The sequence below is a fragment of the Protopterus annectens genome, chromosome 7.part0, assembly GCF_019279795.1.
Source record: "Protopterus annectens isolate FY-2018-M chromosome 7.part0, PAN1.0, whole genome shotgun sequence".
Lineage (NCBI taxonomy): Eukaryota > Metazoa > Chordata > Ceratodontiformes > Protopteridae > Protopterus > Protopterus annectens.
In genome coordinates this window covers 6,122,767-6,147,179 of record NC_056739.1, presented here as the reverse complement: position 1 = coordinate 6,147,179, position 24,413 = coordinate 6,122,767, and the positions used below count along the sequence as shown (strand labels likewise).

At 39.8% G+C, this 24,413-nt stretch overlaps 1 protein-coding gene across 3 annotated transcripts in view; it reads right to left on the bottom strand.

Annotated features, from left to right (window-relative positions):
- The window catches only part of NGF (nerve growth factor), a 203,565-nt gene that overhangs the window by 178,053 nt on the left and 1,099 nt on the right, over positions 1–24,413 (bottom strand). The window lies entirely within an intron of this gene.

The window sequence follows — 24,413 nt, the reverse complement described above, 5'->3', positions numbered from 1 at the left end:
ACATAAGTTATAGGGTTACAGGATCATAGAAAGTTAAAATTCTATTGGCCCTGAGGCCCTTACAAGCCTAGCTATGAGTTTAGCCCATGTTTAGCTTAATCAGCACCCTATGCCCCAGTCCACCAGGGACCCAGGTGGAATCCCAAGGGTGTATTTTCTGTTTCCCATCCAGTTATCCAGGTTGCACTTTAAAAGGGATAATGAGGTACTCTGCTTGACGTGTAGTGGGAGTCTATTCCACAGAAGGGAGAGTCTCTGGGACACAAATCTGTCCTACCAACAAGTCATGTTGATGTCACATTCCAGGTTGAGATCGCATATGCTGGTTACTCGAATGGAGCTTGACTTATGGATATGCAGCAGTCCCATCAAGACGGAGTGTGAGATTGTTTGTATGCCAGACAGAGGTCACCTCTAAGGAGTCTTTATGAAACTGACTATAGGGACGGGGCTTTAGCCTGTCAGTGTAGGATAGATGTTGAGGCCCTGGATTCTCCTGGTGAGGAACCTCTGCGGTCTCTCCAGGTGCTGCATGTGCTGCAAGGTACATGCCGAAAGGTGCGTTGCACTCAGAAATGGGCCTTATAAGGGAAGAATACAGGGAAGTTATGACCTCCTTCTTCCTGGATGAGATACCCTTAATTATAAGGTGGGTAATGTAGAAAGCGTTCTGTACAACGGAAACAACATGGTGGTCAAAAGTCAGGTTGCTATCAACCTGGAAGCCCAAATCCCTCAAAACTAATTGCGTGCTTAGGATGTTGTTATTAATGTGATAATTTGTGGGGACATCACTCTCCCCAAAGGGGATGATGATGCATTTTTTGGTATTTAGCTTGAGGCCTTGTTTCTGGCACCAGTCATTTGTTTGTGTGAGACCCTCTTGCAGGATGTCCACATCACTACGGGAATTGATGACAGCACCCACTTTGCAGTCATCTGCAAACCTGGTCAGCCATAGCCCATTGGTTTTGGCCTGCACATCAGAAAAGTATATCCCAAATAACAGAGGCCCCAAGACCGATCTTATATGCATGGAAATAATAATGCTCTGCTGTGTTAGCAAAAAGGTTAGCTGAATAAGGAACTGCCAAATTTAACTCCATGAATATTTTAAGTTTCACTAAAGAACAGCATAGTGATTAGGTAATGCCTCTGTAATTTCATCTGTAGGTGGATATCTAGGCAAAGCTTGGGGAAAAATAAAGGTACGACACATCAGGTTTCATTGACAGTGATCCAAAAAAAAGTATCACGTGTCTTGGCTCCCAGTATAGTTTTACCAAGCTAGTGGCCCATCAACAATGGTGTTGAAACTTTTTCACATCTAGCTGTGAGCTATAGAGAGCTATCAAATATAGTGCATGTCAGCAGATTTGAAGTTCTGCTTTCCACTTTATCTTAATTACCTCATCAGAGTCAAATAAGACTCCCAGGTTCCATACTTTTTTTACTATTTTAAAGAAGATATAAAAACCACAATAAAGAATATGTAACACTACATAAATTATCAGAGAGAACACACTGTCTAAAAGCTGACATTCTGATCAAGCACCAGTAATGACCACTAGCAGAAGCAATGAAAGACATTCTCCCCACTCCAACCTCACCATCTCCCTACATAAGAAAATGAGTTACCACATGATTACGCTAACTCCAAATGACCCAGCTCACTGGTTAGTTTGATGGTAAGATTGTAACTTTGTCCGTATTTTTTTTAAACTTTTGCTTACCAGCACTATCACTTTGTGCAATAAAAAAACTATAAATCACAGCACTTTATCCATTTGCATTAGTATCACATTGTTCTCCACTGTGCTACCTGCCCAGGTACTATAATGATGCCTTCAAATGCACCTGTATATCAGTATGTAACACACCAAAATACATGAATGCAGTTCTGCAGTCCTACAAAGCAGTCAACCACCTGTGATACAATACTGTGGACATCTACATACATCTGCTAACTATATTATGTGAATGACTACTATCCCTGCATTTGCATGATAGACCTCATTGTGCAGTTAGCTGACCAGTGTGTACTTGCTAGATTTCAGCCATATCAGATGTCTGACAACAGATGGACTGTGACATCCATGCTGCCAGATTCATGTCCTCTCTAGTAGTACAATAGCTGTTTCAAGAATAGTGTGTAATGTGGCTAGCACTATTGTCCTATGTACTGTGACTATGACAGAGAAAAGTTCCCTAGTATAATTAATGCAATACTAATGCAGATGGATAAAGTGCAGTGACATAATGTTAAGACATCATTATACCTGAATAAGCACAGCTTATTTTGCAATGGAAGTATACAGTAAAACTCTTACTAGATGATGTCCGAAATGGTTTAGTAAATTGGGAGGTAGACAAAACATAGACAAAAGGCAGTTGTGTATGTGTGTGTGGGTGGGTACTCCTGGGAGAGGGGGAAAAGTTGTACAGTAGAGTCAATTATCCAAACTAATTGGGACCTAGGGTAGTTTGGATAGTCAAACATACCCTGAATTGCATAAAAAACGTCTAAAATCTTGTTTTTTCTGCATGCAGGAAAAACACTTTTCAAACATTTAGTGATTCCTGGGCAATACGGAATATTTTTCACACATGAATGGGCTACAAGTTAAAATAACATGCACAAACAAATACATATAACATTTACATACTCAGACTTTATGATTTTTCCTACCCGAAAACTTTGGAAGGCTGCGTTCGGATAACTGACGTTTTGGAGAATCGACATTCAGATAATAGACTCTCTACTGTATAGCACCTTATCTAGCAGGGTATCTGTATTTATATTGCACATGGATAAAGTGTAGTGACACATTTTTAAGGCAGCATTATACCTGAATAAGCACAGGTAACAGTGGTCAAGACAATATTTATGTGACTGAATGTCTTCAGTGGTAACGCTTTATACAAGATTACTTTTTTTATCAGGCCTGTTTTCATCCAGTATAAGGCAACTCTTCAATCATTATAACCTTGATGACCCAGTTCAAGGCTGCTAGAGGAGGTAAACATAAGGAAGATGAGGAAACAGAATGCTATCTGGGTCAGCATCAATTTGTGGGTGTGGTAAATGGAGTGATTTTGTCAGGTTAAGATAACAGGCACACCTACCTGTCTGAGCTGTGCCCAATGTTACACAGCACTTTATTTATTTATTTTTTTACATCACAAGGATTTCTGTGACTAACACAAGGCATGAAAGAATGCAATTGTTCCACTGAGTATAGTAGAAGTACTGTAGTACTGTAGCCATAGGAAATGCTGACATCTACTTAACGTGTGAAAAGTGCAAACAAATAATAGGTTCAAAACAGTTCAGTACAAGAGCCATTTTCTTTTGTCATTAGAAATCATAAAATCATAATTCATTACAATATCCCTTCAATAAGTGAATTACAATTACCATACATAAACCCTGCACCACTTGCTCTACAAATGAACGCTACCTAGAATTATGTTCTTGCTGCAGCCTAGAACTCCCTTCCCATCCAAATCTAACCAATTTACAATAAAATACAGCAAGTATAAACAGAGATAGACTGATAGATAAAGTACTGTACAAGTCCCCCCAACATACAAACTGCATTTTATCCATGTTCTGTCTACCTCCCAAATTTCTAAACCATTTCAGCCTACCTTATCTAGTGAGAGTTTTACTGCATACTTCCATTGCATACTTTTCCTCTGATGTCATGCCTCATTTTTTGACATATATAAGTTCTTATAGGAAATTGATCTTGCTCATAAGTGGCAGACACTTAAAATATCACAACCCTGTCAGACTGTTCCTAATCAGACTAACTAATGGAAGTAAATAAAATATTAGTGTTAAGTCATGCTGTAGATGGACCTCACAAGAGTAAGTTTGTTGGTGCGTTTTGTTGGAAGGAATGTCCATTTTAAATGGTTTCCACAAATTTTTATGCAAAATGCTAAAGAAGGCACTGGCACCATGCAGTCACTATTTTTTATACAGCCGGCCAGCAGATGGCAGCCCAGCTTAGTATAACACCACATAAATTAAAGTCCCACATACTCATATGATGGCACTACACTGCATCATAAACGAAGTGCATATACTTGATGTTGTATTATGCAGTGCAGAATACTGACATCTGTATAACATATAAGTGGCATCAGAATATTATTTTTGTATATTATTGCAAACACCAGACTACACATGAGCCTGGTCCTGCCATGCAGAGAAATGAAGTCCTGACTACTGCTCAGTTGACCTGTGTTTGATTAGCATAGGCCTATGAGGGAATGGGTGGGAAAGATGAGTCTGAGTGGACGATGACAGACTGCTTAGGAGAAGGAAGGCTACTGGGCTCACTGCATTGGAAGCACCTAGTAGTAGCAGTGTATATTGCCCACCTGCAGAGGCCATGGTGACTTGTCCTGCACTGGGCAGGGAACTGCCTGCTGACCCAGGAAACAGAAGGTAAGTATAGAAGCATGCCTCCACTCCCAGCTAGGTAGCTACAGTGATTCTATCTGTTGGCAGATTAAGTGCACCTCAGGACCCAGGGTGCTTTCAGGCCATGGGCCCCTAGCACCAGAGTTGTTATTTAGGCTCATTCATAAATGTGCACATTCTTTTGGATTCACTTTCTTCAGTTATTCACCAACCCAGATGTTTTAAAATTACATCTATTGGTTCATGAAGCAGAGCTCTTTTTAATGTTTCCTTTAATATAATTAAACTTTAAACATTTTTGGCAAAAAATTTAATAAAATGTACTAACCAATAAGATGATTATTACTTCACAGCATTTCTACCATAAGAGGTCACTGAAACCTCCATCTTTGTAAGCCACCAGTGTTGACAGCGGTGACACAAGAGATCAAGGGCAGTAATTACTGATATCTACCAAGTTGGTTTTAATATAAAGAAAATAAGGTCATTTTTCCTAATTTGATCCATGGGCTAAATGGCAAACCCCAACAGTTTTAAAGCAATAAATTAATTAATTCAAACTGGTCTGCACAGCACTTGCTTTAGTAAGTAAACTAAAATAAAAAAAGAAGCGGTGTTACTTCTACACTGCCTGCCACTCGCACAATGCACTATACACAATTTCAAATGCAACACAAAATAATATTTTTGCAAAATGTGCCATTAAAACATTATTTGGCATTATTATTGATGCAGTACATCTGAAATGCAGGCTGTGTTACTTTGTCACACAACACATCACATATCAGCTCATTCATACCACATAGCACCTTGACTGTGACACCTTTGGCACTTTACATACACCCCTAGATTCCTGAGCATTTTCTAAAAAAATTCATGTCAATAACATAAGCCATTAAATATACTTTGAGCAGTAAATGCTACTGAAAAACCTACAAGCAACAGCCATAGTAGTAGGTTTGAAACATAGTAGGCAGATAAGTCACAGAAAAGGTTCATCATGAAAAAGTGCAAGGTTATACATTTTGGTTTGGAAATACTGGTAGATAATATTAGGATCAAACTGTCTTTATTACAATGTCTCCTTACCTGAATTTTATTGTGAAAAATGACAGAATGCAAGCAAAGAGCAACAGAATACTGGGGTACATTGCCAAGAATGTAGATGCCAAAATGCAGATGCTATTTTCTCAGATTAAAGTGTGCTACTGAGGCTTCAACTTTAGAGGCCATATGAGATGAGACATTGATCTGGTAGTGGGTATGCTACAGTTAGCCAGATACTAATGTGAATTGGAGACTTGAAGTGAGATGAAAGATACACAGCACATGGACTTAAACAATAGATGAGGAAAGGAAACTTTTAACTGCACCAGTTATGACAGGTTTATAGGGCAAAGCTGAAAATAAAAGACAATATAGAAATACAAGAGCAAGATTCGAAATCAGAAGAGGAAGGTTTATAGTGAACATTAGGAAACATTACTTAATGGAAAAAGTGGTGAGGTTTTGTACAGTTAGGGTTTTTTTGATGTAGATGTACACAGAGGATGTTACAGATGGAACAAAAAGATTGTAGGTTAAAGGTCAGCTAGGCACAGGGCTAACTACAACACTTTAGCTTTTAGGCAATAAACTTGTTATCATTAGATGACTGCAGTATACAGAAACAAATAGCCCGTACAAAAAAATTATTGAACTAGTTATTGTAGAAACTTGGGAGTTGTTGTTGTTGTGTCTTTCGGCTTTTCCCGGTTAGGAGTCACCACAGCGGAACTCCGGTCCGCTAATGATTGGTAGTTGATTTTTACGTGCCGAGTTAACCAGCCCTGACGCACAACCTTCAATGAAGGTACGCCCATTCACGCATGTCTCCACGCAGAAGACGCTCTAGCTGAGAATCGAACCGAACAGCGTCTTACTGTGAGGCGACAATGCTACCACAGCACCACCACCGCGGTATTGTAGAAACTTGGGAGTACTGTGTGCAATTTCAATAGCCTGTCAAATAGAGAAAAATACAAAAAGAATCATACTAAAAACAAAAAAATGGGCTGTAGATTGTAGATGAAATAATGAAAACATGAAAGTGAAATAAGTAAAACAAACGGAAATGCAGATTACACTGTTTTAAATAAGCAGAGCAACATGTAGAAAGTCACATAATGAAATGACAGGATAGGAAGACAGAAAAGATACATGTCAACAGGGCAAGAAAGAAGGTGTATTAGAAATATCTACAAATCCTAAACAATATTAGCAAATATTATCAGCATTATTAGCAAACTTTTTAAAACTACAACATTTTACTTCCTATGCTTTGTTATCATCCTTCTGTTTATAGTATTGTATAATTTGACAACTACTGTATGAGATTTCTAACTTCTTGAATATCTCTGTTGTTATTTTAGTGTTTTGTACATTTTGGAGCTTTTCTTCCTGGGCCTCTGCTGAAAAAGGGCTTGGGCTCAGTCAGACACTTCCGGTCAACAAATGTAAAATAAATAAATAAATAAATAAATATATATATATATATATATATATATATATATATATATATATACATAAATTACAAAGTGTGTGGTACTCTGTAATACCAAATGGAGAAATCACAGCAATACTTTAAGCAGAAATCACTTAAAATTACCCCCTTCCCCTGAAAAAATCACTTTCTCTACAAAGTACTATTAATATTGCTAATGCTTCCAACTTCTGTTCTACCTTTGTAGTCTTTTAGCTGAGCAAATCATTCTGCTTCCACTGTTTGCATCAGTGCTTCATTTATAAACCCTATCCAATGTAGCACTTCCAGATGTTTCTTCTTACTGTAAGGAGAGTCGTAAAAAAGTCATAGGAAAACACAATAAGGACATAAACTCCCAATTTTTCCAGTATAGTTCAAGTATTCAATTTAATTAAAAAAATTGTTTCAACTTATTTACTTGCTTGAACTTGTGTATTTTGAATCCTTTTCAGCCATAGCCTGGACTAAAGAAACAAGTGTAATTACAATATATACAAACATTTACAATTGACAATCAGCCTGCATATTTCTGGGAAGAAAATGCCAAAAGAGCATGGAAAATCCACACACAGACTGACCATTGGTCAGAATTCTACTACAGACCCTAGAGATATGAGAGAAATGTCCTAAGCACTGAGCCACTATGCTCCCCATGGAAAGGAAACATGAAGCTAATTAAAAATCTACATTGATACAGCTTCCACTAAGATAATCTTTACACTCAGTGTTGCAACAGTTGGAATTGTTTCCTTTTACTTTAAACATGGTAACATTATAAGCAGCTATATGAAACAGTATGCTTTTAAAATATGTTGTTCCTCATCCTAAAAGAGGCATCAAATGACATTTTATCCATAATAAAAAGAAAAATGGTAATCAAAGCAATTGAGTTAGCATACAGAACTTGAGTTCTGAGATGCTCAGGGTGCAGGGCTTAATTCCTTCCACCTTCCTACTGTGGCTAACTCATCCAATAAATAGATTAAAAATTGTTTCAATGTACTGATATTCTACCTAGAATAAGAACAATTTGTTTGCAAACTATGTGCATTCTAACCAGAATAAAAAGTTTCTTTCTGAAGTAATGGCATTTTAACCAGACCAGTTGGCATGTGTTTGCTCCTTCATATGTTTTTTTTTAGCTTGCTTTTTGATGTGCATCAGTTAGTTACCTACCTCAGTTACTTGCATGGCTGATTCTTCTCCTGTGGTAAAAAGTTCTAGGAGGAACCATGGGATGATTTGATCTAAGAAAAAGAATTACATTGCTAGCTTAGGCTAAATGCTATGTCCCCACCTGGTCTTAATGACTGCATTTCCGTAGGCATTAAAGTGTTGATTTTATTTTTTTTATTTTTTTTCTTATTTTTTGTGTGAGGGTTGTTGTTGTTGTGTCTTTCGGCTTTTCCTGGTTAGGGGTCGCCACAGCAGAACTCCGGTCTGCTAATGATTGGTAGTTGATTTTTACATGCCGAGTTACCAGCCCTGATGCACAACCTTCAATGAAGGTACGCCCATTCACGCATGTCTCCACGCAGAAGACGCTCTAGCTGAGAATCGAACCGGACAGCATCTTACTGTGAGGCAACAACGCTAACTATACGTACATATTTCTTATTCATTTTTATCTACTCTTATATTGTTGTTGTTGCTTTAAATAAGCCCTTAGTGGTGATTTGTGTTCACCTTTCATGTGATTTTGATGGAGGGGTATTTAAAATGCAGCATTTTGTTGGCATTTGATTCTGATAAAGTCTATTTGTAATGGACAAAAGTGCATAATCCTTCCTGTTTTCTGTGTGTATTATTAAAAATGTTAAGTTTCTCCTATGGTTAGCTGTTTGCTGCATCGTTTTGGACTTTTGTGGTTACTACTTTGTTGTTTGGTTTTTGGTATATTGCATCGATGGGCCCCGATAACATCCCTGGATGTTTAATAAATAGCATGAAACATGACCTCTCTGGCCCACTTGAATCACTTTTCAGCTGGAGCCTTCAGTCAGGTTTTGTGCCGAGGAATGGAAGATAGGTATGGTCATTCCCCTGCACAAAGGAAGTCAAACCACTGATCCGGGTAACTACAGACCTATAAGTTTCATATGTAAGGTCACAGAAAGAATCATTATGGATATGATAAATGAGGATATAGGTAACCTGCAAATGCTGGACCCATCACAGTTCAGCTTTGTTAAAGGAAGGTCATGCATATTAAATCTGGTGGACTTTTTTGAGATGGTCACCAAAGCATTGGATAAAGATAAGGCTATGCATGCAATCTTACCTTGACCTGGCCAAGGATTTTTGCTACAATACTCCACACAGGCATTATAGACAAGCTCACTAATTTAGGTATAATCCCTTTTATCACCCACTGGATAACCAACTGACTCACTGACAGGAACCAGGAAGTCAAAACAGGTGAGGCAACCTCCAATAAGAGGCCACTCACTAGCGGAGTACCCAGGGCTCGATATTGGGCCTGCTACTTTTTGGCATTTATTTCTCTGAAATGGAAGCGAATTTTGAAAGTTTATGGCTAACTAAGTCTGCAGATGATTGCAAACTGGAGATTATCATGAACTCCCCTGCAGACACCAGCATTCTTCAAGAAGGTCTATCTCTGACTAATAAATGGTGCCAAAGCCATGGTCTTAAACTCAATGTTAACAAATTCATAGTTGTACCCTTTGGGAAGCCAACCATCCCGACAAATTACCATCTTGATAATATACCCCTAAAAGTCGACCCAGTGGTCAGGGACCTGGGTACACGCATAGACAGTAGCCTTACCTTTGACCACCATGTGGCCATAGTGGTGAGGAAATCCATTTATGTTACACAACTTATAAGTAAGGCCATGGCATCTAGACCCAAAGATGTCATATCCCACTGTGCTCTGCCCTTATCAGACCAATCACAGAGTACAACGATCCCTTTGGTATATACTTGAACAGGCATATGCAGCAACTAGAGTGACCTCAGAGGATCCTTACAAAATGAACACAAGGCATAACAAACTTGCCTTATGCAGAGCACCTTCAGGCCCTTTCCATTTATTCAGTCTCCAATAGACTGCTGAGGTGTGATACATGCCTGGCATTTAAGGCATCCACAAATCCCACATTTATGAATGTCCTACATATTTGTAAGTCAACGAGTTCGTAGGTTCATAGGTTCATATGTAGGTACTAGGCTATTGGCCCTAGGACCTATATAAGCCTAGCCAAATGGTACCCTGGCTTTTGCCACCCAAGAAAATTATTTTCCTGTGCCCCTGTCAAGCAGAGCCACAGAAGTGATCCCCAGGGTGAATTTCCTATCTCCCATCCAATCATCAAGATTTTTCTTGAAGAGTGCTAATGAGGAGCTTTGTTTGATATAGATAGGTAGTTTGTTTCAGAGTATTGGAAGTCTCTGGGACAGGAATCTATCCCTCCAGCATGTTCTGTTTATTGTGGTGACAAGGTTTAGGTCCCTAGAGTGTGTAGCTTGGAGGGATTGGGATTTCTTTAAGTGGAGCATGTCCAACACTCTGGGTTTGACATAGCTTTGTATGTTAAGCAGAGATCGCCTCTGAGTAGGCGATATGCAACAGAGTAAAGCTGGAGTTTTTTGAGATGGTCTGCGCAGGGCATCTGTTTGAGGCCAGTGATCCTCTTTGTGAGGTATTTCTGTGGCCATTACAGTTGTTGTAGATGTCTTGTGAGGTACATACCAAAAGGGGAGTTGTACTCTATAATGGGTCTAATGAGTGATGAGTAGAGGGGAACAATTACCTCTTTTTTCCTGGATGAGAAACCTTTTGTGATGAGGTGTGCCATGTAGAAGGCTATCCTGACTACTGTGGCGATGTGATTATCAAAGGAGAGACTACTGTCCACCTGTGTCCCAAGGTCTCTTATCACACTTTCAGTGTTAAGTAGACTACCGCCTATGTGGTAGTTCATGGGTACAGAGTTTTTACCAAAAGGGATGACAATGCACTTTTTGGCATTGAGCTTGAGGCCATGGCTTTGACACCAGGTATCTGTCTCAGTGAGGCCCTTTTGTAGGATGTCCATATCGTTAGGAGTTTTGATTAAGGCTCCAAGTTTGCAGTCATCTGTGAACTTTGTTAGCCAAAGACCTTCTGTGTTAGCCTGTACTTCAGAGAAGTAGATACCAAACAGGGGAGGACCTAGGACTGAACCCTGTGGTACTCCACTTGTCACTGGTCTGAAGTTGGATTTGGAGTCTGCTACTTTCACAGTGTGGGTTCTGTCAGTGAGGCAGTTGGCAGCCCATCTTGTGACATAGGGATTTATATCTAGTTTAGTGAGTTTGCCTATAATTCCAGAGTGGGGGATGGTGTCGAAAGCCTTGGAGAGATCTAGATAGGCTGTGTGAACCACCTTACCCTCATCTACGGCTTTGGTGACCACTTCAAAGAAGTCTGTCAGGCTTAGGAGACATGATCTGCCTTTTACAAACATGAACTCGGTAGGGTCCAGAGTTTGGAGATTACCAGTGTCATTGTTTATAAGTTCCATGATGATATGCTCCATAGCCTTGCAGACCAGGCTCGTCAGGCTAATGGGGCGGTAGTTCCTGGGGTCCGTGGTGACTCCCACTTTGTGGAGTGGGATAACCGTTGCTGTGTGCCATTCAGTGGGCATAAAGCCTGAGGTGAGGCTATGATTGAACATGGTACTTAGGTGGGTGCCAGTTTGTTCTGTAGTTCATGTAGAATGCAGCCTGGGATGTTGTCAGATCCCATGGATGCTGTGTTCTTGGCTTTGGAGAGTATGTTTTTTTACCTGTGCAGCCATGATTACAGGTACTTTGCATTCTTCTGGTATAGAGATGGGCCCTGTAGGGGATGAGAGAGGGTTAAAGTTAGCACTGAACCTATCTGCCAGGATGTTGGCAATATCAGTTGGTTCTGTATATTTAGTGCCATTGTGCTGTAACTCAGAGCAGATTTGAGTGTTGCCATTGAGATTCTTGACATAGCTATAGAATGCTTTGTGGTTGTCTTTAGAATCAGTGGCGATTTTGTTTTCGTAACTAGCTTTGGAGGATTTTACGAGGGATCTCAGCTTCTTACTGAGGCTGACCACGGAGTTCCTCCAATCATGGGATTTTACTCTTTTTTGCAACAATTTCTTTCTTCTGTTGTAGAGTTTGTTTATAACAGGGGACCACCAGATTGGCTTCTTTTTTTGGAGGATAGCATCTTGGTTCTGTTAGGGATTGCACGATCCATGCACTCGTGTAAGTGCTTATAAAGTGCAATTGCATAGGATTCAGCAGTCGTATCTCTATTGTCTGTCAGCATGGGTATCGTGAAGTTTGCCACTTCTGTCTTAAGAAGAGTGAAGTTAGCTTTGGAGAAATGTTTTACGGTGGTATCCCTAATAGGGGGTGGGGGTGGGATGTGGATGTCTAGGGTGATTTGCTTGTGGTCGGATCTGTCCAATGAGGAATTGACCGCTGGTGTGGAACACCGGTTGCCCATGTTGGTAATGATCACGTCTAGGACATTGCTGCCCCTGGTGGGGGTGTGGCGAAGTTGATCCAAGTCATTGGAATTTATGAATTCCAGAAAACGTTGAGCACAAGAGTTGGTACATGAGTAGTTTTCCCAGTAAATGGTGGGGTAGTTGAAATCACCCATTACTAGGGTGTTAGGTTGTACCCTAATATTTTCCAGTGTATCAAGAAAGGAGGGGTGGGAATCCTGGGGCATAGTGGGGAATCTGTAGCAAGCTACAATTTGCATTGCAGTCTTGCCCAGAGTTAGTTGCACTTGGATAATCTCAGATGTATTATGCTGAGCAACTAGCCTGGAGGTGTGGATACCCTTAATGAATATGGACACGCCTCCACCTTTAGTGCTTCGGTCCAGGATAGGTAGCCGAAAGGTGTGGCATGAATTATAGCCTGGTAATGCAGGGGTGCTCTCTGGAGCCTTGAACCAGGTCTCTGTCACTGCACAGATGTCGATGTTCTCCATTTTAAGGAGTGCCTTGAGTGAGTGCATTTTGAGGTTTAGACTTCTAGCATTAAGTAGCATTACCCTCAGATTTTGCTTGCTTGTACCTGTTATGGTGGTGAATTTGTCATTTGAATCTTGCCTAAAAAAGGCACTATAGGGGTGGCAAGAGCCTTAGCCAGTATCCGGAATCCCAAGGACGACAGGTGCAGGCCATCTCTGGCAAAGCATCGTGGACTGTCGATCATGTCATCCCAGGCAGACAGATACTGGATCCCCTTAGAATGACACCAGAAGCTTAGCCAATTGTTGGAAGTCAATAATTTTGTCCTTGTACTGTGGTATCATTCTGGGTGATGGCAGGATGCTACTCAGGGCTAGGGTCATACCTGCCTGGGCTACAAGATCAGAAAGCTCCTCCATGTCTCTTTTCATGTAGTCCAGGGAGGTATGTCTCAGGTCATTCACACCAACATGGACAATGACAGAGTCATATTTGTACTTGCTGTGGAGTGACCTGAGTGCATGCATTATGTGGCGGATCCTGGCACGTGACAGGCAGCTGACAGTAACTTTCTCCTTGTTTAGCCTGGTGAGTGGAACATCAGTGTGCCTGACTATAGAGTCACCGATGACTAGAGTGTTGGGTACGTTGTTATGCCTTATGGGCTGTGGTTGAGGGGCACACTGAGTTTGTGGGCTATGTGTCATTTGGTGGAGGTTGCTTGCGTTTCTGCTTTGGAGGTCCCTGTTGCTTGGGTAGATTATTTTTGAGAGCCTCCATGAATGTAGGTGTGTGTTCTGTGTTTCTATGTGTGTGTTTTGGTGGTGTAGGTTTTGAGGGACTATGTGATGAGTGTGATGTGGTGCAAGTGTTTACCTTCTCCTCTTGACTGTCTAGTCCAGTCTTGGGTGAAGAGAACTTTGCTTCCAGTTTGGTTATATAAGTGCGTCTCTCACAGGTTGTAGTGTTGGGTGGTAGGAGGAGAGGGTTGTCTGTGTACATGAGGCAATTGCTGCATTGCCCCAGGATGCCCAGATTCATCAGGTAGACAGGAGAAAACACTGGGAGGTGACCCTCAGACATACCTGGATAGGTGGTTATTTATTAAGTACTAAAAACTGTTTTCCTCTAGACAAGTGAGGAAAGCTGAGTGCTGTAGTAATTTGTAGTTTATTTAGTGCTTACAGTGAATTCTGAACAAGTGCTGAGCTCAAAGAAACAGATTTGAGTACCACAAATACAAGGTCTAGGGATGTAAATTTTGACTGTGACTTAACAGAACATGCTGCCCCTCCTATGGAACAGGCTTCCCATCCATGTGAAGCTGAGTTCAACCATTACCCAGTTTATGTGCAAGCTACACCAGTGGATGGGGAATAGAAAATTTACATTGGGCCTGAAACCCATGTCCCTTATGGACAGAGGTAACTTATACATGCCTGGCCCTCAATGTCCTATTTGGATACAGGGCATCATTATTATTTCAGGAAAACTTGGTTAGGCCTAGAAATGCCCCCCCCCCCCCCCCCCCAGTCATTAGCCTAGTAACAGTCTATGAATCTATATATCTAAATACAGCTCTGTATTCTTTACAAAACATAGCTCTGCTTTATTTTTAATACTGAAGCTAAACATTCTTTGATAAATGGAACCAGTTTATCCTACTGGGCACAACTTCCTCTGTCTCAGTTAAGACAGCATGCAGCAGAATCTACTTGCTCATGTGCTCTATGCATAATCACTGGATCACAGATGCATACTGCATATGTGCGAGCATTGTTAGTCACCCAAGTAAAGAAATACTTGCAACCTTATTAAAATTCTTTACTACTTTTGTGAAATACTATAAAAACTAATATTAACAACTGTTATGTTCAGCACACAAGACAACTGAAATTAGTGCTGAAAGTAACAACTTAAAAAAGACATTTTATTAACAGACAGCCTGGACAGTGTACTAGCTGGAAAGCCATAGGGCCCCCCTGTACCTCTTGGTTCTAAGTGGCCTCCTGAATTACCTCTGTTATAATCTGCCACTAAGACTACCAGCAACCTTAGAAATAAATGGTACACTTTTCCTCAGGACTTGCAGCTGGCATGCTCCCTACCACCCAGCCTTCAGCTCTGGGGCAATAGATGGGTTGATTGGACTTTTAGGCAAGAGCAAGCTGGACAAAGGGCTCTGATCTTGCCCAGGAATGCCTAACTAAAGACTCTGTGGCATAAGTGGGCCAAATGGATGCAGGCTATGGAGACATTGGGCAGGGTTCTTCATGTGCAAAGTGCTGTGAGAACATTTTTAGCTGATGTCTGTATGCCTGAAATCACTGTATTTGCAAAGGTTAAATCATAATAGGTACTGGGATGTCTGTATAAGAAGCATCACAATCCATGCATATGCAATTTTGGGCAGCAGTTTTTTTTAATTGACATGATTTTGAAGCAGGGAAGATGCAACAGTAATCACATTAAACCTTTGCCAAAATCTTTTAAGCAAAGAAAACACCATAACACTGGGTACTTTACAAGCTGCATATTCTACATTACATTTTACATACCAAGAAAGATTTATGCCCAATGAGGCTAAGGGTCTGACCTCTCTTAAAAGTATACATTCAGACAGGTAACAACTGTAGCATAAAGTGTCTTGGTACTGAAGTCTTAAATTAGTAAAAAAGAGAAGGAAGAATGCCAGGCTTTATATTGCTGGCTATATTCCTGCATAGATGAGAAGACATGATTTCCAACATTTTGTTAAAATACTATAAGTGAATTATATGCTTTCACAGAAACAATGCTTCTAATGAACTATATATTGCAGCAATACAGTTTGCATTTCATGGCCACATCTGTTTCTTTTTCTAGATTTCTATTTTTTTTTTTATTCTGTAATTATGACTTTTAAGACTATACAACTTCCAGGAGATGGGCCATGCAAATCAAACAGTTTAGTGCAGCACTGTTGATGTTTAATGGAGTACAACTATTTGGGTGGGGAACTCTCTCACCTAGACCTGTCATTACCAGATCTGTAATGTGATTGCGTTGGTTGCATTTGCTGCATTACTCATAGCTGAAAGACAGCAGAGTCTGTGAAGCAGTCTTAAAAAATTCAAAGGTGGTGGAACATAATCCTTTCAAGATCTTTCAGAAAGGCAACCTGAATGAACTGCTGTGGTCACGTTACCTGGATAAGGTGCAATAGTCACATGTTACTTCAACCTTTATATATCTCACCTATTACCAAATGTATCATAACATTATTTTAGCACACCTAAGGAAATTAAAACCTGGCTAGAGAAATAGGCAATAAAAGTTAATTACTTAGTGTTTACATTCACATGAGGCTATTGCTGGTACTAATGACCGGAAAATTATCACAGCTAATCTTTAGATTCCCCGAATTTAATACTTAACTTTCCTCTGAAGATTGGATGCTTCTCTTGGAAGTAAAGGAAATATACTGTTCAATCTTGGTGATTCTTCACACCTTGCAAGGCTCAGTTCCCCAATATTAACATTTGACTTGCCTCTTATGGTCAGGGTCAGAGGCTGCTGTGTGAAGCAAGGAAACAAACCTCATCATATATGTTTATTCAATGTAAGGTAATGTCATCATTAGTAAACAGTGGGTTTAGTCAGGCTTAAGGTACGTGTTTGAACTCCACCCCTCCTTCTCCTGTCTCTTTCCTAAATCTGCTTCAGCGTTTTGCATAAACATCAAGGCTGCTTTTAGCATTTATGGTACAATACGGACTAGCATCACTTCTGGGTAGGCAGAATTGTATTACAGTTTGATAAGCAGCGTGTTTTTGCCTGCCTCCTCATTTTGCTGGAAAGCTTAATGTAATGCTGCAGGCATTTGCAGATGTGCCTAAAGGAGGGTATATGCCTGCTGTTGTGTTTTTGTTCTACTCACAGATGGATGCACCACAAAGGAAGAGCTGTAGTGAAGAAACTCACTTAGCTGCTTCAAACACTACCAAGCACAAGTCTTGACGGTCACAGATAACTATCATACTGCACACGTACAGAGTAAATGGATCCCTCTAATGTGTCCGCTCCGTCTGATATTACTCTCCTCCCTCCATCCCATCATTTCTCCAGTTTAAACATTCACTTCCACAGCCACAGACTAAACTGCAACTCCCCTTCCTTAAGGAACCACACTTAAGCCTTCACAACTAAAATCACACCAACTTCCAACACTAATAAAACAAAAATCACCTACATTTCTCACAGTTATTGCAAACTGTGACACCCCACTAAATGAAACACTAAAAATTTGACAACAGTCAAGAACTCATGAAAAATACAGACCTAACAGACTTGCCACCAACCAGCCTCCTCTGCAACTATCAACAAAAACTATTCCTTACATCTTTTAACCCTATAAAAAGGTGTCAACCCCAGCACTCACACTATTTTATTTACATCAACCTCTTTCCTGTCATAACATCCACATAAATACCATCTGAAACCCAAAGTATTAATAGCTCACTCAGTTCTCTACCTTTACTCATTATACCAGTACATTAACCTGTACATTGCTTAATGGCAAAAACGTAGGAAACAAATTAGACCAAATCAGTGCCTTTATCTCCACCCACGTACCACATATAGTTAGCATCACAGAATTCTGGCTCAAAAATGGCCAACTCCATGTCCACCACTTACTTACTGGGTATAACTATATGACTGATGCCTACCCTGGACCTAGAACTGGAAAATGTATAATGTTTCTCTAGTAATCTACCCTCAACATTTCAGTAGTCACTCAAGCTAATACATTAGTTTGCAAACTAAACTACCATGCAAATCCTCAAACCACCTTTACATAGCCATTGCATACTGTCCACCCCCGCCATATTATCCATATCTCAAACAGTAAAATATAATTTTTTGCTGCCATCCCACAAAATAAATAAATAAATAAAAATAATAAAAAACTCAAACATCAAATTAAACTTTCTAGAACCCACCTCCCAAGATAATCTGAGTTCTTAGCTGACCTGAAACTAATTCAACTTGTGCATGAGACCAAATAATAAAACAAATGACCACTTTCTTATAAACTACATAATCACCTCGCATCTCTTCTATTACTAGTCTCACCTTCAGTGAGTACTGCCCAGTAACCTTACACATTCCAAACATAAAAATGAAATACCCCAAAGATGATTTCAGTTCAGACCAAAATTGTTCAGCAACTGTTCCAGATTTCAAAGCCACCTCTCCACCATAGATCAAACACCTATACTTACAGTTCCACCTCCCAACCATAGATCAGACACCGATACTTACAGTGCCACCTCCCCACCATTGATCAGACACCTATACTTACACTTCCACCTCACCACCATTGATCAGACACCGATACTTACAGTGCCACCTCCCCACCATTGATCAAACACCTATATTTACAGTGCCACCTCCCAACCATAGATCAGACACCGATACTTACAGTGCCACCTCCCAATCATTGATCAGACACCGATACTTACAGTGCCACCTCCCCACCATTGATCAGACACTGATACTTACAGTGCCACCTCCCCACCATTGATCAGACACCTATACTTACAGTGCCACCTCCCCACCATAGATCAGACACCGATACTTACAGTGCCACCTCCCCACCATTGATCAGACACCGATACTTACAGTGCCACCTCCCAACCATAGATCAGACACCGATACTTACAGTGCCACCTCCCCACCATAGATCAGGCACCGATACTTACAGTTCCACCTCCCCACCATTGATCAGACAGCTAAACTTACAATTCCACCTCCCAACCATAGATCAGACACCGATACTTACAGTGCCACCTCCCCACCATTGATCAGACACCTATACTTACAGTGCCACCTCCCAACCATTGATCAGACACCGATACTTACAGTGCCACCTCCCCACCATTGATCAGACACCGATACTTACAGTGCCACCTCCCAACCATAGATCAGACACCGATACTTACAGTGCCACCTCCCCACCATAGATCAGACACCGATACTTACAGTTGCTAACTCAGCTGCATTCCAACTCTCAGAACTTTTCCTCTCCATTCAAAACACCTATTTCTCAATAATTACAAGACTCTTCAAACATACTGAAACCAAATGGCTCACCTAGTGCAACTTTGTAATGAAGCCTTGGAAAACTCACCACCAAACAGAGAACATTTCACTATCTTACGCAGTATCATCAAACAGTCAATTCATAAGCACAAAGCTAAATACCTGACAGCTAAATAAACCTCTTTCATATACTCCCCTAAAAAGTTCTGGCAAGAATTAAATAATATTACAGGTAGGGGCCCCCTCGAGGAAGACTCCATTCAAGGCTACACACCATGTCAAAATAGCAATCTCTCGCCCAAAGACATTCTAAAGGAATTTTCTAACCTACCTCCCCCACCTTTATTCTCCTCAACTAGCCTCCACAAAGACTGATGGCCCCCAAAATATCTTCCACCCTTCTACTTCAGCAGAATTATAGCTACGTAAATCACACCATCACTTGATTCACCTTTTGGCTCTGAAATTCTCTCACCATGGTTTCTATACCACTGCAAGGACTACATAATCACCCCATAGCCCACATCAACAACGTTTGTCTCACAACAAAATCCATACACTCAGCCAGGAAATCTGTTTTTGTTAGATCAGTGGCCAAGGAACCAAAATGGATCTCCACCAGTCACTTCCAGTTTATCACTATGTTCCCCCACTGGGAAAAATCTTTGAAAACATTACCTGTAGCCAATTTACCACATATCTTCAGAAATACCTCTTGCTCTCCAACAAACAGCAAATTGTTTTGGTAGGGGAGGGGTACCATGATGGAGCTCTGGACACTTAGTGATGACATCTTAACCAATATAGATAAACACAATGTAACAGGCACCATTTTCATTCACTTAGTCCGACTATTTGATATGGTTGACCATTCCGTTCTACAATCCCTCCTTATAGATGTTGGCATAAGACCACAAACAACTCAGTGATTCAATAACTTTCCCAGTAACAGATCCTTCAGAGTAAGAATTGCATTTCCATCTCTCAGACTGCATCAACTCAATTTGGTATTCTACAGGGATATTTACTTGCCCCACTATTATATTTTCAGAAATAAATGACCATTTGACCTACCCCAACTACAACTGCATTTATATGCTGATGACATGGTCAAATATAGCTCTAGCACTATATTCCATGACTTACAAAGTCAACTTCAAACAGACCTCCTTTATCTAAACAAATGGCTTAGCCCATAAAGCTGCTGCTCAACCCCAAAACATGCTCTTTGGAAGAGACAAAAGACTTGCAAGAACCTCCAGCTTTCTGCAGATGACAGATCAGCGTAACTACCTTACTGAAACAGTCACATCCTTTCAATACCTGGGCATATGGCTCATTCAATCGCTTAACTAGTGAGAAAATATCAAAAAACTCTAATCCAAATTCAACTACCTCCTATTTCGGGTCCATAAACATTCTCAATTTATCTCTCTACCAGCCAGTGCCATCGCTAGCAAAGGCATTCTATTTGTCCTACTTGAATACTGTTTGCCAAAAAAACACTACTACACTTCTAACTTTATCCAATAAAATATGCTGATTCACTGTCAATTCCCCATGCCATGAACATCATTGTCTCACTCTTCAAAAGCCAGCTGGGCTGCCCATTCTAGGTAGAGCAAACCTTCTTCCAGGCTCCCTTCTTTGCAAATTACACCACCAAGATACCCCTTCTTCACTTGCTATGAGACTCATTGTAACCATCACAACCTATAACCTTCGGGACCAGTCCAGAGCTTGTCCAACATTCCAAACCCCTGATATCAAACCTGTACAAGTCTAGCCATAGCTTCTTCATTGTTGCTCCAAAACTTTGTCATTGGCTGCCAATGCATTTCAGTAATCTATCAAACTACTCTGTTTTCACCACAACTCAAAACACTTTCTACAAACACAAAATAACTACAAATGCCAGATTTCAAGACATACCACATAAAAAAAAAACAAAACATTTGCCATCCAAGCAACTCCTTTGTATCTCTACGTTTCTGCTACATTGATTCATCGCTATAACTAATGTATTTCTGATACATTGATTCATCGCTATAACTAATGTATGCTGTTTTGCAACTTTTGCTGCGTTATTCTAGGTATGACCTACTGCAAATCATTGACATGGGTATTATTATCTTTGTTTTTCATTGATTATTGTTGTACACACCGTATATTGTTCTGTTATTGCACTGATTCGTGTAGTACAAACTAAACTGTTCCCATTATTGCATGTAACCCGGGATGAACCTGCAACTGGTCAATCTGTTGTTGGTGCTCTACTCTAATAAACAAAATGTAAAAAAAAAAAAAATAATTAACTTTTTAGCTAACCAACTAACTCATTGCCAAGGTATGTAGTCAGCTTGAAAACACCAGCGTCACACGGAGTTCTAATTTTGAGATGCATTTACACGGAGTTCTAATTTTGAGATGCATTTTTTGACAAAATAATCCTTGATGATAACATTACAGTAAGTAGGGTTGCCACCTTTTCAAATGCCCAAAGAGGGACATTTTTGGTACAAATGTCAAATTTTGCAGGGCGAAACATACCCACCGCCAGTACAAAAGACAGAACTTCACTTTTTTGCATAAATAAAAGCTTATACTTGTAGCATTTTAGTTGCTTATTCTGTTTCTTATAATATTTAGGTGTTTCACATACATAATAACTGTTTTATGCACCTATTACATAAAATATAGGAAATAATTTTGTCCTAAAATCTCAGGACATTTGGCATTTTTACATTTTTTTTTGCAGGACACAACTGCCCAAAGAGGGACTGTCCCTCGCAAAGTGGGACGGGTGATAACCCTAGCAGTAAGTCTGAAACATGGATTTTAGCAGTTAAAATGTATATAAAGCTTTTTCAGTTTCAGTTATATACTTCTTGAGTTAATTAAGGACACGTACACATAAGTTAGTCTTCTGAGTTTGTAGGAAACATTCCTAAAACGTGGGCTACTATACTATTTAAAATGAAAAAAAATGCACAATTCTTAACGCAAAAAAAAGTTAAAATGCCTCGATCAAGCAGGCATGACAGAGCTTCATTAAAATGATACAGGTAGCAGCCCTGAATGATTAATGCGTTTGGAACACACACTGAAATTTGAAACCTTTCGGGGGTTAATACTTTATTTCGGATTATACCTCTGGAGTGTACTTCATTAATAGGAAAGTTCCTCATTTGTGGGTCTTAAAAAGTTCATGTTCCTCAAAGTTTCACATTTAACAGGTCTGTCACACATTCAGTGTTAGGAATTTGAACCTATATCCATGGTAAACAGAAGCGAATCATATTAATTCATCAAAATAACTTTTTATAAGTACACAGTAGCACATTTTAACCATCCTGTCAGCTTTCTAATTGAAGTAATTAGTAAGCGATCCATGTTTTGCCCATGTTTCCACATTGTGACAGGTAGTGCTCCTCATTTTGGAGACGGAAGGTTGAGAACTATGCTTTAGAATTGATCAGTGTTTTTGCAAGAAATAGCTCACCAGTATGAATCAGCTACACACTGCGGTCTAGCCACTACTTCAGCTAGAGCATATATACTGGTATAAAGATGAAATCTACCTTCAAGCAGCCAAAGTTACCCATGAATTTGTCTACCCCCCTTTGTTGCTCGTGCATATTCAGGAGCCCAAGGTTTGCAGCACGCTTTGTGTTTTTCCTAACTTTTTGCCAAGAGCTGGGCAGAAACAAAACCAGCAGAGGGCATCACTTTATTTGAGTAGTTGGCTACGCAAACTCACGGGTCTCCTTTATGTTTATGACATTTTGCGATCCAAATTAAATAATGGACAACAAAGTTACAGTTTTAACTCCAAAATATTTTTTACCAGCTAACTTTTCACAAACTAAGATAGAAAAAATATTTATTTACGGACATCGAAAAAGTATCGCTGATTTACATCCTAAATACCACATGTAAATATTTTAGGAATGCAGTAGAATACCGATAGTCTATATTTCAGCAGTCCTTTTGGTACAATCTCATAATCTAAGTTTAGGAGGGAAACATCCAAAACTTTCAAACCCACCAAGACTAACATTGCAACAGCAATAACAGTAGTAACTGAGGAGTATGAAACTGCAGAGACTTTTGCGTGATAAAACACATGCGGGTGAAGTGGGACAAAAGGAGCAGTGACAAAATATTTTATTTGGCTAGGATATTTAAGCTGAGAGGAACATCCTTTCCAGAGGCAGATAAAGCATTAAAGCGTCTATGATTACTTTAACGTGAGGGTCTTCAAAATTTTACTCCACTGACGTGGCTAATGATTGTGCGACATTTAATTTGTTCTTGTTAAGGGGGTATACGTTTTATTACAAAAAAACTTACTTTGGGGAAGTGAGATTTTCTAGTTCATGAAAAAAAATAACATCGATGGCTAGCATACCTCTTAACTTTTTAGTACAAAAAATATGGATAAATCCGCAAATATCGGGCGTAAAGGTTCAGACCAGGGACAAGTTTTAAAAGTTGCTCTTATAAACTTAAACAGCTGTGAGAATAACACAATTTGTGTTAGCACACATGATCTGAAGGATATGAAGTTTGAAACTCAAAAGAATACCATTATTTAGAGACTTCAATCCTCAGTGATTTACCAGAAAAATAAAAATATTAGGACGAACATACCAAAAATATGAGGTAAAAATCTATTCATTTAAATGTTTGCAATAAGTATACACTCACGCACACGCACAAAGAGGATGGCACAACACACACAAAATCGAATAGCAATTATTAATCATAATAATCATTAAATAATTATTATAATAAAAGCTGGCACGACAGCTGCCTTGCATTGTTTTTCTTTTACACTGTAAGTCTGTATGTCTTCAAAATGTCAGGTATGTACTATAACAAGTTAACAGCCTCTGTATTACTTCAGGTTTAATAAGTTAGCATCCCTCCACAATTCTAACATCCACTGGACTTAAGATAACAAAATGCAATGCCCATTTCCATTTGGCCCAGATGGCCAGCTCTCATTAAATCGTTGTACCTTAACTGCCTAGGCAGGGCCCATCCGCTGAAATGTACTGGGACAGGCGCGGGCGCCAAACAGACCCAAGATGGGGGGGGGGGGGGGGCACTGAAATCTCTGAGACACCCCCTTATATTATCTGCACTTGAAAAATGCCAGGCAAACTCTTCTAAGGTTGGGGCAATAAATATCTCTTACTAGGGAAGAGCAGTTCCCACCAGCAGGGAAAAATATCTAGAACATGCCTGGCAAATTAAAAGTTTGTGTTCTACACTGTCGCTCAGGACTTATCTGGAGAAAGCAGCTATGCTCAGTCATTTTAGATTTTTCAGGACATACTCTGTTTAGTTACATTTATTCGAAAAAGATAATTATTTTGAGTGTAAA